Source organism: Ixodes scapularis, unplaced genomic scaffold (genome assembly GCF_016920785.2).
Source record: "Ixodes scapularis isolate PalLabHiFi unplaced genomic scaffold, ASM1692078v2 PGA_scaffold12__126_contigs__length_90152505, whole genome shotgun sequence".
Classification (NCBI taxonomy): domain Eukaryota; kingdom Metazoa; phylum Arthropoda; class Arachnida; order Ixodida; family Ixodidae; genus Ixodes; species Ixodes scapularis.
This window is the reverse complement of record NW_024609838.1, coordinates 27,415,224-27,431,940: the sequence shown is the minus strand read 5'-3', so window position 1 is coordinate 27,431,940 and position 16,717 is coordinate 27,415,224. Positions and strand designations below refer to the sequence as shown.

At 43.9% G+C, this 16,717-nt stretch overlaps 1 long non-coding RNA gene across 1 annotated transcript; it reads right to left on the bottom strand.

Annotated features, from left to right (window-relative positions):
• Window positions 1–1,483: 1,483 nt before the first annotated feature.
• Window positions 1,484–15,549, bottom strand: LOC120850208. The gene is made up of 5 exons (XR_005718082.2): window positions 15,520–15,549; window positions 10,549–10,599; window positions 5,851–5,901; window positions 5,569–5,619; window positions 1,484–1,536 (listed from the first exon to the last, which is right to left on the bottom strand). It is a non-coding gene; the product is annotated as an uncharacterized LOC120850208 (long non-coding RNA).
• Window positions 15,550–16,717: the final 1,168 nt, after the last annotated feature.

The window sequence follows — 16,717 nt, the reverse complement described above, 5'->3', positions numbered from 1 at the left end:
CCTTTTGAAATTCACGTGCCGAATGTTAGAAGGTCGGAACTACTGCAAAATGGCGGAACAACTGCAACGAGGAACGTGCAAGTCATTCGATTAGATAGCGAGTGTCGGAGCGCGGCCAACATTACGAGCCGACGAGCTAATCAGATGGCGTCGAAAGTACAACGTCACTGCGCTCATCTCCTTTTTTTGTTGGTGTGTTTTTTCCAGTGCGCCGTGACGGTGAGGTTTAAATTCGCCATTGTGCAGGGATTCTACAGCTGCCAAGAGAGCGCAGTATTTTAAAAGGGGTCTGTACAGACTTTTTGTTTTTCTCTTTTTGCCACATTAGATCAGTTGTAGATGTTACGTAGTTTAAGATCGAAGGAACTTACACTTAGCATATCTACGATTTTGTCCGCCTTGCGAGTCATCTTATCCACCTGAAGAAAGAGGGAAAGGCCAAGTTATATGCGTAATTATATGCTAATTGTCACGTCGTTATTACGAGATTTGGTTGTCGGAGGAAGAAAGAATGCTTTTGGCGTTCGAAACGCGTACATCTTGATAAAATAACATGAAGATAATCTAAGATACACCCACTGATATCTCAATTCAACACATTAAGTTCGTAAAGTCTGATGTCACGTGACCTGGCGTCACGGGAACTAAACTGATATTTAGTTTCCCAGCTAAATTTATTCGGTCACGTGACATCAAAATTTCCGCCAAGTTTAGCGGGGAACCTGAATTGGGTGTATAGGTCGCGGGACGTCAGGTCACGGCCTCTCACATTTCACCTCCCTTCCCCAATCCGATTTGCTGCGGGGCGCTAATGAGATGCACGAGGCTTGGGTACGCACTGGATGGATGGATGGATATTAATGGCTATACCGTTTGTAACGGGCGGTAGCTAGCGCCACCTAGCCAAGTTCAAAAAGACAGACATACATGATTTCTTCCGCCCTTCTAAGCCAATTTTCTGCCCCTAACTTTCACTAGGCAGTTTTTTAGGCTGTCGATGACCATCAGCGCCGATATGTTTTGGTGGCGCCCTCTCCTGGTTTCCACTCCTGACGTCACAACCAGGATTGGCCTCGGCGTGATTGGTAGGATTTGCCTCTGCCTCGCCGTGATTGTCAGGATTTGCCTCGCCATGAATCGGCTATTGGGTTAGCATTATCAGTATACACAGAAAACTGTGCGGAATGTAAGTTCGTCTGCTTCTTTTGCAGGGGTTGTGGTGAAGTCAGAGTGCCGAGCTCTGATTGGTACTGATTGAAGGATAGTAGGTAGATCTCAAGGCAGCTTGCTCTGAGGTGTACCGACTGTCCTAGAATCAAAGACGATCATAACTCAACGTCGTTCAGACGTAAACGCAACCCCTGGGCAAGAAGCAGACGACTTGCTTTCCGCGCAAAGTTTGGCAAATCGCGAACTTCGTCCACAGCAACGCTTTGAAGTCGCACACGTCCTAATGGTCTTTTAATTTATTTTTATCCTGCTTACCTTTTGTATGTATTCAGGCGTTTTGGTGTACTCTGGCATCTTTTTCTCCGCCTAAGCGACGACAGTAAAAAACACAAAGAAACGTACATAATTAATGTATTGCGTAATGGATCAAGAATAGTTCGGGTTTAATTCCGAGGAGCAGTACCAAGCATTAAAGCCGTTAAAACGGAGCAGGCTGCTGTTATCGCAATAGATCCCTTTTCAAAAGTCCATCGAGCAGCGTTGGCACGGTTGCCATTTCTGGGCGTGTGATTGGGTCTGAGTTCACACCGAACTCTAACGCTGACCGCTCGTGTCCATTGGGAGGACGCGCCCAGACAGTGACGCACTCGGATAATTGGCACAGCTGCTACTAGATGGCGCCCCAATAGTGAAAATGGTTAGAAAATGGGTCTATTAAAGGGGTACGGAAACGAAATGTTTGCACTTATTAGTATCTTTTTTTAGATGTGGTCTATGTTGTGTGTAGGCAGCCCGGAAAACACTAGCCTAGACTTGTTTCAGGGCTGCCGGCAGAAAAACCAAGAAAACTAATTTTCAAACGAATCAATAGATTTCAAGATGGCGCCTGTTGGCAGTTTGTGAAGTTCCGTTGGAATGCCGCCACGTCATTGGCCTCTAGGAAACAGCGTCACTTCGCGGCAGGATGGCTCGCTCGTGGAGTTACTTAGTCCTGAATGTCAATTGGTGGAGAGCGCTAACGAGTTTACTACGGGGTATATGTTAATGCTTCCACAGTGCTTCCGCAAAGTGCATTCCACACCATCAAGATCGCCGTTCTGTGCAGACGTTAGGTAGCAGCTTGGTTTGAGGAGGCGGGACCCTCTGAAATAAATGCTACAGATTTCCACCCTGTCTTTTTTTTTAGAGGTGTTTGGCTCAGGTGGACGGGGGCTCATAAAGAAATTTATTCTTTCTCTTTTATTTTTGATCCAGATAACGTCATGTTCTCAAAATTTATTGTTCTATCACCACCACTGGCTTTACGTCCTCAAGGAGATGCAGTGCGTAGTTTTGCGATGCGTAGCTCATTTAATGTAAATAATAATAATAACAATAAAAACACACGTTGTTGTTGTGTCTTTCTTCGTCCGAACTCTTGGTATATTTATTAAGACGCGTCTGAACAAATCAAAGTCAGCTCTAAAAGTGCCAGTTTCAATGATGCTCAAATTATTACAAACCTCACAAATAAAGTGTACCGAACTAAGGCTTTGAAGGTACATTAGATGTATAGTGTTACGCATATTTTAAATATCTCGAATACACACGAATTTTGATAGGCACGGGTAAGCTGATGCATTCAATATGACAATAAAAGCGTTGATATGAGAAAAAAAAAGATAGTATATTTACTCCTTGAAAGTAAACGGTGTTTCAGCCAGACTTATACTTAACGCGTTAGTTGTACTTTACTATTTTTGGGGGGTAATAAAGTATCGACCTGGTTACTTTTTAAAAAATTGGACGACCAGCCTCTTTTCGTTACTTTTTGATGAATTAACGAGCGACGGTATTCAGTTACTTCTGGGTGGGAACATGCAAATACAACGCAAGTAGTCACCCTAGAGTTCTTGCCTACACTCTCGCCTGTAATTTTCACGATGAGAGAACGTTAGATAGACCACAAAAAAAAAAAAAAAACAACAACAACATGTGCACAAGGTATGTCAGTGTTGTCGCAGTTATACCCCGAATGAACGCGTTAAAAAGCGAGGAATCATTAACGACGACAAATATTGGAAGCGGCTACGACTTCTGAAAACGACATATTAAGATCGACGAGAAAATATTGCGTTACTTTCAAACTCATGAAACGCGTTCCTTCGGAATCGCAGTAACGAGTAAAACGCACTTGGTTGTTTTTTGAGGTGAGTAGGGAATACCGGTATTTAGTTCCTTTACTTTCGGTTTCGTGCATACATGCCTGGTTTCAACTAACCTGTGTGTGAACTTCAAAAAAAAAAAAAAAAAGCTGGTTTAATGTTACTTGTGTCGAACCAATGCAGTATTCTTCACAATCTTATTGAGGAAGTAAATGTATATGGTGTCTGAACTGCTGAGGCTCGATCTAAAATTGGCCTTAAAATCGGCGCCTGAACGTAGCAATCTAAATCTTTCGTCGAAGGTGTATTTTACAGGTAGGATTTACCTTGTTAAAAAATATTGGGCCAAAGCTCTTGCCAGTGTAAACGGTGGACGGCGACGCAGAGTCCGAGTCGACTGGCGCACGTATTGATAGATCGCGCTACCCCCTTATTCCGGCTTGCTCTTAAAAAATAAAGAGACTGCCGTCGATCTATTAAGATGAACATAATATTTTTGCAGTGCACCTTCGGTTTAAAAATAAATGCGGACAATAATAGCAAAACTTGAAGCAAAAAAAAAAAAAACATTTCTGAGGACGCTAAAGCACTTTTTATGAGTTGTGAATTCGAAAGCATGAATGTCGTTCTTCCTCTCCCTTAGTTCGTCTGCTGCGTAATGGCGCGGATGGCCACGTTTCACTACAGTGTACTAGAATACGGAGTAGTGTTGGGCGTCTCGTGTGACGCGTGGGGTGTAGATCGCGATAGGTGTCGACACCGGGGCATCGGCAGTAGGATCAGTATGATACGTAATACTTGTGCGCGTGCACCCTGTGCACGCGCACATGTGGTGGTACGTGCAGACTGCAGCGATTTTCTGCTGTCCTGTCGACTGCAGCGCCGCGAGTGTTGTCTACACGCGCGGCCTCACAAGTTATGTGAGGCCGCGCGTTAAGTTATGTGACGAGCAAAGCATCCAGGCCGTGCAGGAAAGCCGGTGCTACGGCCAGCCGCCGAGGCTGAATGCGCGCCATCTATCAATACTTGCGCCAAACCCGCCCCTCCACTCAACTCGGTCGTCTGCGTCGCCCTCCGCTGCTGACCCTTGCAAGCTTTTTGCCCCTGTTTTTTAATAGAAAGAGAGCCACGCCTTATAATTTTTCAAGGTAAAACCCCTTTTGAAATACACCTTTGACGAAGAGTTTAAATTGCTACGTGCAAGCGCCGATCTTTACAGCGGAGCTTTTAAGGGCTAGGTTCCCCAGGATCGTGTCCGGTATCTCGACACAAACCTGCCTGGACAGCTACCGCCATCTATAAGCGACGGCGGCAAACACACAACCAGTATGGTTTCCGCCGTCGCTCGTAGATGGCGCCAACCTTTCCAGCTATAATAGAAGAATGGATAGCTGGGCGCGTTGGTGGGAATTCATCGTAGGAAACGGCGCGAAAAACAGACGACGACGAATAAGAAGCACACAGTGTATCGAGTACAGCTCCGCTAGTCTTCCTTCTTCACGAGAGTAAAAAGGCTGAACGATTTTTGCGGCTCATTTTAGATCGAGGCTCGGCCTTTCAGACATCCTGTATTTTTGCGATGTATTAAACTGGCTAATTAACGCAGATTAATTACCAATTTGTTAAATATAAATTTGTACGTGAAACTTCAAATATAAACGTCGTGGAGCGTGATTGAAAACATCTCAGCGTGTCATTTTCGGCAAGCTACATATCCTTCGTGTTCCATTTTTTTTTTTCGAGCTTAAACGAAAGCGTGCGAGATTAAGAGAAAAAATCCACGCGACTAGTTGCGCTTACATCGCAGACCGCTAACGATTAGTCACATGATTTTTTCTAAAACTGGCACACTTTCGGTAAAGCTAGAAAACGTTAGACCCGTAAAGTTTACCTTGATGGAAACGACACGACGCGACGTTTCTAAGCACTGCAACTTTGTGTTCGAATGTTTGCGCACAAATTATCATTTATAAAGCAAGCCAATTAGCCCGCGTTAATGAGCTCGTTTGTCGCATCGATAAAGTATATCTCGACTTCCCCAATTAGGACTGGGAACAATATACTGCGTACGATTCGACGAGTGCGGCGTACTCCAACTTTTTTATTTTAAATTTTTTTTTATTCAGAAGTTAGCCAAAACACTCTGTGCAAACAGCCTTAACGGTTAACGATTCTAGCATAATTAGAGTGGACTATTCGCGTAAGGTGTGTCTGCCGCGGCGTATTCAAAACACATAAGACGATACACACTTACGTATTTAAGGTACGTCCAGGCATCTGCCAGGGTGTCGCGAAGCTTTTCCATCTGAAAAAAAAGTAAAAAAAGAAAAGAAAAAGGAGCAAGCATCTTTTGGTATTACATTTTTTTTTGCTATGAGGCGTACGCGCATGCGCAGTGTAGACAGCAGCGCCACCACAGTGGCATGACGTCAAAGTATTGAGTTGGTGTATAGTCGGTACTGGCTTCTCGATAGCGCTGTGGTGAAACAGTAACACTTTCGTAAAAAAAGAAATAGAAAACAAAGGTGTGTCTCACATCTTTTTTCTTGTCGGCAACGCTGGCTTTTTTAGGATCGCAGAACTTCAACTGCAACAGAAATAAAGCCTGGTTAGTGCCGTCGAAGAACATAGAAAAGTGAAAAGAAGAATACTTAAATGTAACCATTTTCGACGGACATCCGTCTGGTTAGGAATGGTTAATAAATCTTCAACTTAGAAACTCTAACCAAGCTTTATTAAAAAGCAAAAATCCCGACGTTTCGGAACCAACTCGGTCCCTTGATCACGGGTGACTGTTTTTGTCCCTAGGAACGGCCTGGCCACGAACCCGAACACCCCCGGGTGTTTTCCGGATTATCCCTCTTAACCCCGAAACGTAGCTGCTGGGAAGGGTCCCCGTCGACCGGTTTATGTTGCCACGTGTGCATTGAATGTGCCACGACTCCAACAGGAGGCGCCTCCGCCAGTTTTTCTCCGTTCCGAGGATGGAGCTGTTGTCAAGGTCGATGGAGTGGTTCGTCTTCTCGACGTGTTCGGCCAGCGCGCTTCCCTCCACATTTTTCTTCGCGATGTCGTAGCGGTGGCGCCGCAGGCGCTCTGGATAGTTTTTCGTTTCCCCAACGTACGACGCGGGGCAGTCACCGCAGGGAATTTTATAAACCAGTCCCTGTGCCCTCTCCCTCGGGGGGCGATCCTTTGGCAGGGGGAGAAGGCCGCCGATGGTCGAGACTGGCTTGTGTGATACCGCTATGCCGTACTGTCGCAGTACTCGGGCGAGAACCTCGCTTGTGCCCTTGATGTAGGGTACACACACGCGGGTGGAGGGAGGGGGGGCGTCTTGGATTGAAGGGGTGCGTCGAATTTTTTTGATCGTGCTTTTTACAAATCCAGCTGGGTAGCCATTCTTCCGCAGGTCTCGTTTTATCGTTTCGATCTCTTTTCGAAGGGCGATCACGGTCTGCACATCAGAGGAGACCCTTCGAAAAGAGATCGAAACGATAAAACAAGACCTGCGGAAGAATGGCTACCCAGCTGGATTTGTAAAAAGCACGATAAAAAAAATTCGATACAGCGCCAAATCCTACAGCGCCAAATCCTCCCCTGGCGGTGTCGGCGTCTCACGACCTAGCGAAAGCATCCACAGCGCGCTGTCCGTGTTCGGAAGCAGAGCGTTATCGCCGGCGTACCGAGACACCGGGTTCGCCGAGATAACGGAAACGGCTGTCTCGACGGGTGCTGTAGAGAAATCCCCGACAATAGATGGCGCGGGCCACCCCTTCCAATAGGCCCTTTTTCTAAATGTTCGCGCCAACGCGTGTCCGTCATTGCTTGATCACGTGCTTTGAGCACGTGTTGGACACGAGGGTTGCGTCAACTTTCAGCGCGAACTCGGCTGCAGCTCGCATCGAAAACGAGTGTGGCGTCAGAGTTCGGCGATGACTCGGATCCAATCACGCGCTTCGTGTCCAAGCAATGGCGAGACCGCCAATGTTGCTCGATGAACTATTGAAAAGTGCTTATTCAAAGAGAAAAGCGCCGAGAATGCGGTGCGTCCGGCCGTTGGAACTACGCAAAACCTATCTGCGCCATGGTCATTGGATTTTCACAGAGCGAGGTATATTTCCCCCGTAAAGTCTTTGAAGACAGCTCTGTTTTTGTTTTCGATTTGCTAAGAATATCGTTTTACGATGCGTTCTTGAGCTGGGTGAATACCTGATTTACAACTGTCGTGAAATCCAGATAGTCGTGATTTTGCGCGTGATGAATTTCGTTCGCGAAATTACTTGGACTTGCGCACTTTCCTGTCACGCGCTGTCGAGGCGCTCGGCCAGAGAAACAGAGAATGATAAAGTGGGAAGTAAGATCAAGTTCTCCATTACTGGTGAATGCTGGTCACCCTAATACATATCGCTAATTTTGTTTTTTCTTAAAACTGATAAATTTTTTCTTTCCGTGGCCAACATGGTTTTTGGCGCGGCCTCTTAATTGCGTAGAAATTAATAGAAACGACGCACGACATTACTAAGGTACTGGACCGACAGGGGCGAGTTTTCGTTATCTTCATTGATTATTCGAAAGCGTTCGACCGGATGTCTCATCCTAAACTTCCGCTAAAACTTGCGCGCATCCTAGATAACGCGAAGATCACCTCTTGGCTTGAAGATGATTTAAGTACTTGTCGGTTTTTCGTCTAGCTGGCCGGAGCTTATTCTGATCCAGCAGATTTTTTGCCAGGTGTCCCCCATGGCTCCACGCCTTGAGACCACTTTTATTTCTCATATTTATTAATGACGTTGAAAAGTGTGTTGGCGTTGACATGCACTTTTATGCAGACGATTGCACCTTCGTTGGCAAGGTTAAAAACATTAACGATCAATGATTACTTAACTGCGCTCTGGAAAGGCTGTCAGAGTGGTGCATGACTTGGCAATTGCCCCTCAATGTTGGAAGTGTGTAATGACATTCTCTAGGAAACCTTTGCCGCCCAGTTTCTCCTATCGTATTAATAACAACCCTTTGCAAAGTGTCTCCGCGTACAAATATTTAGGTGTGATTTTTCGACTGATTTGAAGTGGTATTCATGTTGACTTTGTTGTTCGTAAAGTATATGGTAAACTTTGGTACTTAAAGCGCAATCTAAAAAACTCCTCGTTTGGAAACTCATTGCACACAAAACCTTCGTTAGGCCTGTCCTTGATTATGCCTCTCAGGTTTGGGACCCTTGTACGGCATTAAACATTGACAAATTAGAAAAAAGTGCAACGATTCGCTTTACGATTTATATACAACCAGTATAAAAGAAACGAATCTGTTACGCCACTCTATGAGATGGCTCAGGTTGAGTTTTTATCCACTCGGCGTCGCAGAGCAAAGGCTCAAATACTTATACTCCTTGCTAAGAGGTGATTTTAACATTGACGCGTCAAGGTATTTAACTCCCCGAGTGGTTTGTGCTACGCGTAAACTGGGTGTAGGTTCTGTAGCTTTGTCATTGTAATTCTTAACAAATTTTATTTTTTTTCCCACGAAGTACTGAAGAGTGGAATAGCCTTACTCAAGTGCATGTTAATTCGTCATCAGCCGAGATATTTTTAAGTGTACTGAAGAGTTGTTCGTGAAACGTTATTATTTTTGCGTTTTTATTGTAGTGTTTTGCTTTTATTGTTGCATTTCCAAGCGTATTCTTGTTGAGTTCCTAACATGTATTTCGTCTATGTAATAAGTTCTTGAGCATGAACTAGTTGTTACGCCTTCTGCCACTACCTCCAAAAGGAAGTTAGCAGTGTATAGATAAAAATGAAAACCCAAAAGGCCCCAGAGGAGACAGAACTTTGCTCCGGACGCCAGGCCAAGAGATGGCGCTACCAGATGCGGTGATACTCACTAGGTGGCGCAAGAAGTCACCCGATTTAAAGGGTTTGTCTGTATGTATCCATTCATCTCCATCAATAACCTAGAGACTTTGGGGTGCTTGTATTCAGTGGAGGTATATTTGTCTTGCTTTACCTTCCACCCCAATTAATTGGGGTGTGCCCAGCATAGCCAGTAATCTGTCTTATACGACAGATTACTGGCTATGCTGGGCACACCGCCCGAACAGAAGGACTTCTTACGCAGCAAGTTGTTGTCTCTCAAGCTAACGCCATCTGTCGTAGTGGTGTCCCCCAAATAGTTCCGTCTTACGCGAATGAGTCGAGTATCCACGATTTCCCATTGTAAGTATCTGATGAGGTAAAGGGACCAAAGTGTTGAATATGCCACTCCTGGAGTATGACGTCACAGGACTAAACCTGTAAAGAAAAGACACTTAGGCCTAATCTCGATGTCGATGAGTGCGACCACCTAATCGTTCAGTCACTGTTGGAGTGATGTGTGTTATGTTAAATCGGCGCACTTACTTAGGCTGGGTGAAAACGCGAAATAAGAGCTTGATGAGAAATGTTTTATATAGTATTTTTTTAAATTTAATCATAGAACAACCCTTTAAAACTCAAGGCTACAGAAAGCAATCTTCCTTTCATCTGTATAGGAGAACAAATCACAAGGCAGTTGGACCTTATCAAAGTAAAAATAATGTATTTAACTACTCTTTATTTCCGCGTGCAATAGAGGAGTGGAACAAGCTACAGGAGTCTGTCAAGTCGTCTGTGGAGGGCCTCACTTCACCACATTAAATGCGCACTGTTACCACCATGCGCGCCTGGCGAGCTCGTTGATCCCCTGCACTTGTTGTATAATTTTTAACAGTCAGTGTGATGCAACTTTTAACCCGATGAAAAATAGATGTATGGTAGATGTTTTTGTGTGTCTTATGTACGTATCTCCACACCTGTCTGGATCTTGAATGATTGATAGTGTTACTAAATAAATAAACACATAACTAAATATAATTAAGAATAGGTGAGCGTCCCTTCAATGTATGCGACAATTATTGTCACCAACACGAAGAAATAACCACGACAAAGTCACCGGGGCAAATGTTCGCCGTATGCGGCGTGGCAAACGATGCATGGGGTAACTTTGCGAAGCAATCACGGGTCACGATCGAAGTGTTATGGTTGTTTCTGTCGTTTTAGCCGGGAACGCAACCGTTGCATATGTTTTGAACCTGCAGAAAACTGTTTTAGCAAAATGATTTCTTATTTTAATCCTAAAGAGAAAAATATATTTGCCATTAGAATGCATCTGCTCAAATTATGTGAGCACGTGTATTTTTCTGGATTAATTATCTTACCGCTTTGATGAATTCCGTCATGTCGTCCACATCTACTCCTTGCTTCCTCAACTGCAAAAAAAAAAAAAAAGAAATAATGATGGTGATGATGATAATGCAGCAGCTGCTGCTGCTGCTGATGATAACTTATTGGTGCATGTTAAGAGTCGAAAAGGTTTTACGGGTCCGTGAAAGCCTCTAATTGCTTGTGGGACTTTTACCCCGCCATTGCATTAAGTAACCCTAATGAAAAAAGCCATTTTGTATGAGAAATTTCTTGTGTCCAATAAACAGATATGAATCATGCAAAATGTATAAGAACACATAAAACCATGTAAGAACTATATAATATATATAGGAACATATAAGAACCACATATAGAAACTCAAAAGAAACTTCTCACGAGTTTTTATATGGTTCTTATATGTTCTTATATATCTTATATAGTTCTTATTATGGTTCTTGCGTGTTCTTATATATCTTGTATGATTCATATATGATTATTGGACACAGAAATTTCTCATACGAATGAGATTTTTCAATAGGGAAGCATAATATGATTACAAATAGGGATGACATTGACAAGGAACAGTGGGTTTGGAAAATGAAGAAGCCGCGCAAAATATCTGAATTACACAAGAGAAACGTGCGAACCCCACACAACACACCAGAGAGAAAGAAGAAAACAACACAAGTGCACAAAAATCATAAAAAAAGAGAACCTTAAAAAGCGCACGATGTTACAAACGGTACTATAGTCAAATTTAATTGCGGAAGTAAAAGCTCGTTTGTGTTGCTGACAGAAAGTACGAGTAGGCAAAGCACAACTTAGCATAGCAGAAAACTTGCTGTAACCGCTGTACGCACGACACACGTAAGATGCAAACATATACACCGAACAAACATTCATAGCAGAAGAACGTCAGTAAGAGTTCATAAAGCAAAGAGGTTTAGAACAATGTTTGCAAGCTCTCTTTCAGCTGTCGTTTGGAGTCCAGCCCAAGAAACGGCTCTGGTAGTATATTAAAAATATCAGGAACATAAAAGGGCCGCATTCTTTTTTCATATATGGTATACACTCGAGGTACTGAAAAACTCTCGCCGTTTTTTAGCGAGCGCTGAACCATGCAATCGGTTTTAAAAAAGCTAACCCAATAGTGTTTCGTTATCGCACCTATTTCAAAAAGGGTAGAAAAACCATCGTTTGGTGCATTATCGGTGGTGTACGCAACTCCACGTAAAATTCCTTTTAGTATATTGTCAATTCTAGTTTGCCACATTTGCGAACAATGTGCGCGTACAGTGAATTCATAACGCGGTACACAATATGCCAAGGCATTGACAACCATTCTTCGTACTGAGAAAGGCGGAAGCGTTTTCGTGGACTACAAAAGGCAGGATGCACTACGCAGTTGTTTAGCAATGTACGTAGGGTGGGATTTCCAAGCTAGATCACTAACAGAAAGTATACTTTAGTATTTGATTACATTAACATACTGAATGGCTGTACAACAACAATCACCACAATTCGACGAAGCGAAAATGGAATATCCAGACATTTATTTTTCAAAGGATTACTGAAACATACAAAGTTTGTGTTCTTTGTGTTACTTTTGATGAGATTCGAATAAACCAGTTCAATACATTGGTACCTGTAGATTGCAAAGAAATCACTGCGCTGTGCAAGTTTATGTGATGTAGCACTAATAGGGTATCATCAGAGTACTGATATAACTCACATCTAGAACATATTTTCGCAATATCATTTACACGCATATTAAATAAAAGTGACGACTACCCAGAACCCCGAGTAACTCCGGCCTTCAAATTCACTGCAGCACTTCGGGTATTACAAATGGAAACTTGTTGCGTACAACTTAATAATAAAAAAAAAAACAAAAAAAACTTTTAATTGACCTTGAAAAGGGGCCTCGAAAACCGTAGGCGAATATTTTCGTCAACAATATTTTATGCGAGATAAGAGTCAAACGTTGCCACATCTAAGAACAGTGCGCATGCCAATTTTTTGTTCTCCAAAGAGAAATTCAACGTGACTACAAGTCCTTCAAGTAAACAATCGGAGCCACGCCCCGCGATAAACCCATACTGAAACGAAAACAAAAGATCAAGCCTATCAAGAAAGGAGGTCATTGTTCTTAGGATGTATCTTTCCAGAATCAGGGCTAAGCATGGGAGAATGGAAATTGGCCTATAACTTTCAACTATATTACGCTTTCCACCTTTGTAGAGTGATTCGATCATGACGCTTTTCGGGCCATAAGGAATAACCCCTTGTCCTTACAATTTACCTTTATAAGAATGGTTAACGCAATTTGAACTATGTATTAACGCCAAATAATGATTGGTGTCTAAAAGCAGTTGATCAACTGGCTATAGATTGGAATCGTCGTTTAGACGTCATCCGATCGACCTTCGTAGCTTTTTCGGCACCGTCAACTTCTCGCCATTGTATAGGCTTTGGCCAGTGTATAGCTATCCTGTTGCCATGCTAACACCAATTGGCTATTGTAAGCGATCGAAAGGTTATGAAATTTATAGTATTTTTATCTCCTCCAACAGCCGATTGACGTTACTACGGCACCAGGATAGCGATACATTGGCGGTGGCCTATAGAATGGCGAAGCGTTGACGGTGGCAAAAAAGCTACGAAGGTTGAACGGATGACGACTAAACGACGATTACCATCTATATAGCCAGATGATGAACTGCTTATAGACACCAACCACCATATGGTGATAATACTTCAAATAGCGTTAACCATTTTTATAGGGGAAGTCGCACAAATGGATGCCATCCGCCCCTGGCGCCTTGTTCAGCTTGAAACTGCGTAGCAACATACGAAGATCTTCGAGAGACATATCAGGTAGAAACGCCGAGTGCTCAGAGAGATGTTCAAGATTAGTGGGAATGACACTCTCATCACGTGAAATGCCCGAGACCGAAGCAAAAATCGATTGAAGCTTCCGGCAATTGATTTCGAATCAGACCCAATTTTTTTTTAGGATAACGTCATCGAGGGATGGCTTGGAAGCAGATCCCTTCACATCATGTATTAGAGCCCGTGTTTTCGACATATCAAAACGTGACTTATGAAATGATTCCTGGATGTGTTGGCGCGTCTTACACCGAACAAGTGAATTGACGCAATTTCGTTTACTTTGATATTCTACTTTTAACTCTTTATCTTTTTGGTGTTGACGAAATTGCGTCCACAAGATATCTTTTACTTTAATGGGTGAAAGAACATCCGCCGTAAGTTAGTAATAATAATAATATTAATAATGACGATAATGATAATAATCATAATAATGCCGTTGATGATGATATGAATGATGATAATAATAATGATAATAATAATGATCATTTCATTATTTTGCTTATTATAAGGTCAAATGACTGACGTCACAAGACGTCAACGCATGACATTACATGACGTCAATGCTTCTCTTTACGTCAGTGTGTCAGGATAACGTCATGTGACAGATTTCACGTGACGTCAGGATGTCCCGTAACGTCGCGGCGTCACATCACGTCAGGGTACCGCGTAACGTCATCCTGTCACATTTTATCATGGTGGCACATGACGTCATGATATGACGTGATGTAAGGATGTAACATTGCGTCATGATGTCTCGTGATAGCCCCGATGCTAAGGTAAGAAAATGGGTTCCTTGGGCTTATATACTTTATATTTGGCTCGAAACATCGGTTTTTTTCATCTAATTCGCCTGGTAAAACACATTCTGTGTTAAACAGGAACAGACAGTGATGCTTGTCTTCTAGGGGGTATTGGTAGAATGCGATTTTTGGAATGTTCTTAGAGGTGGGATCAAAAAGTTACGGGACTGATTTTGTCACGTAAAGAGAGAGGGCAGCACAGTAAGGCGCGCGCAGCAGTCGAAGGAGGGAACCTTCGTGCCTCGTTACACCACAGGGCGTCGCTCTGTGCACATCTGGAGCTGCGCTCTGTTCCGAGGACATGTGTCAGGCTGGGAGTTTGACAGGGGCGGTACATCTGTCAAATGGTAACTAACGTAGGTGTCCTAAGGCGAGCTCAGCGAGGACAGCAACCTCGCGTAGAGAAAAAGGACACGAGTTTTTGTGAACACGTGCACGCGCACAATGGCGATCTCTCCATAGACTGCGAACCGAAGCGAGAGCAAAATCAATTTTACGTCATACCCGGCAAATCGGGAACGGAGACCTCTGAAGTGATTTAGAAGGCTTATGGGTGGAAAAGCAGTGAGGTGTGCGAGGTGTTTTCAGTGACACTCGAGCCTCAAGAATGACAGAACGTCACTGAAGTCAAGGAGAGGTCGAACAAGGTCGCCTCACCGCTTTTCGTCTTTCTGAAGCACGAGTGCTCCTTAAAACACTTTGCAAAATTCGCTGCTTTTTGACACGAGCCTGTTGAATCGTTTCAAAGGTCTCTGTTTTATATTTGCCGAGTTTGACGCACAACTGATGTTCGCTCTCGCTCTGGTTTGCAGTGTATGGTGAAATCGCCATTGTGCCCGTGCACGTGGCCCAGCAAACTCGTGTAGCGCAGCGCCAAATGTTCGCACAGCGACGCCCTATGGTATAACGAGGCAAGAATAAGGTCCCTACCTTTGACTGCTGCGCGCGTATCACCGTGCTGCCTTCTCTTTTTATGGTACAACATCAGTCCCGCAACTCTTCACCACACCTCGTATAGGTGCGCGTGTACCTAGCTTACCACAAATATATGGAGTCTGCGGTGGTCTTGTTTTCTGAACACATACACCGAGTATACAGTAAGATCCCGGTCTGATCTCGCGCCCCATAATTCTAACTTTTTTGTCTCTCCATCGTGGACGGGTGTTCGTTCTGGTTCTCGCGTTAAAACCCTTGAGGAGGAAGTCACATCCGCAAGCAAACGTTTCTTAGGCAAGAAATAATTCTAGTAAAAAAAATAACAATAAAAAATAAGAACTCCAGGAATTTACGTACTTTATTGACGAGTTCTGGGCCCGGTGACGGGTTCTCTTTTGCAGAGGCCACCTTTGAACACAAACAAAAACATGTTATTAACAGAAGGGAAGTTGTAGTCGCAGCAACCCGTTCCTGTACAGTTGTGTACCCCGCGGACAATACGAGCAGAAACACCCGATGTGACCTTTTTTTTTTTTTTTTGCGTCTGCACGGCCCCCGTGCAACAGCTATTACAGTTCAGAGTTCACCACTCAATTTGTCAAATAATCCCAAAGAGGGCCGACCTCAACTTCGCATTACGTTCCTATAGTTCAAATCACAGCTCTCCCAAAACCTAGCAGATACCCCCCCCCCCCCCCAAAAAAAAAAAAAAAAAAAAAAAAAATAAAAAAATAAAAAAATAAAAAAATACAAAGATTTGTTTTAGTATAGCCTTCTCTATACTCACAAAGCCTGGCAGTTCGACGACGGAGCCATAGAGTGTCCGGTCGTAGATTTGGAGCGCAAGGATCTGGTAGGACAGAGCATCAAAGAGCCGTTTCTCGGGGAACCTTGACGTCAGCGCACAGCTTTTGCAGCGGTGAGGTTCCGAAACACACTTGTTCGCTCCGGAGAAGTGTGTTTCGGCGTCTCGCCGCAGCGGGGCGCCAGTCACGTGGCTGTCCTCTCACCCGTTGTCTGCCGCTCCCCCTTTTCCATTTCGGCGGCCGCATCTCGTGACGATCTGCCAGGCTTTGCCAGTATATAGGAGGCTGTTATATTGGACACGGGGGCAGCGCGAGCCTTTCGCCGCGAACTCGGCTCGACTCGGGTTGAAAACGAGTGGCGCGTCAGCGTTCGGCCAGGACTCGGATCCAATCACACGCTTCGTGCCCGAGAAAAAAAAAAATGGCGACCGCCAATGTTGTTTGACGGACTCTGAAAAAGGGACTATTAAAATTCGCCTTCCCGCGGAACACGGAGACAACCGAACACTGCGAAGAATACAATTGGATCCCGGCGAGTGGAAAAAAAAGCTCCAAAATACACATTAAGGCATAAAAAAAAAATAAAAAAAAAATTGCGCAGGGACAACAACACGGCGTTTCACTCGTGGAATGTCCCTGTGCAGGTCGCAATTTTACGATCGAATGGTGTTACGATCTTCGTCATTCTTTGGGATCCTTTTATTCTATAGCCGTAAAAAGCTGTAAATGTCCTGCACAAAAAAAATAAA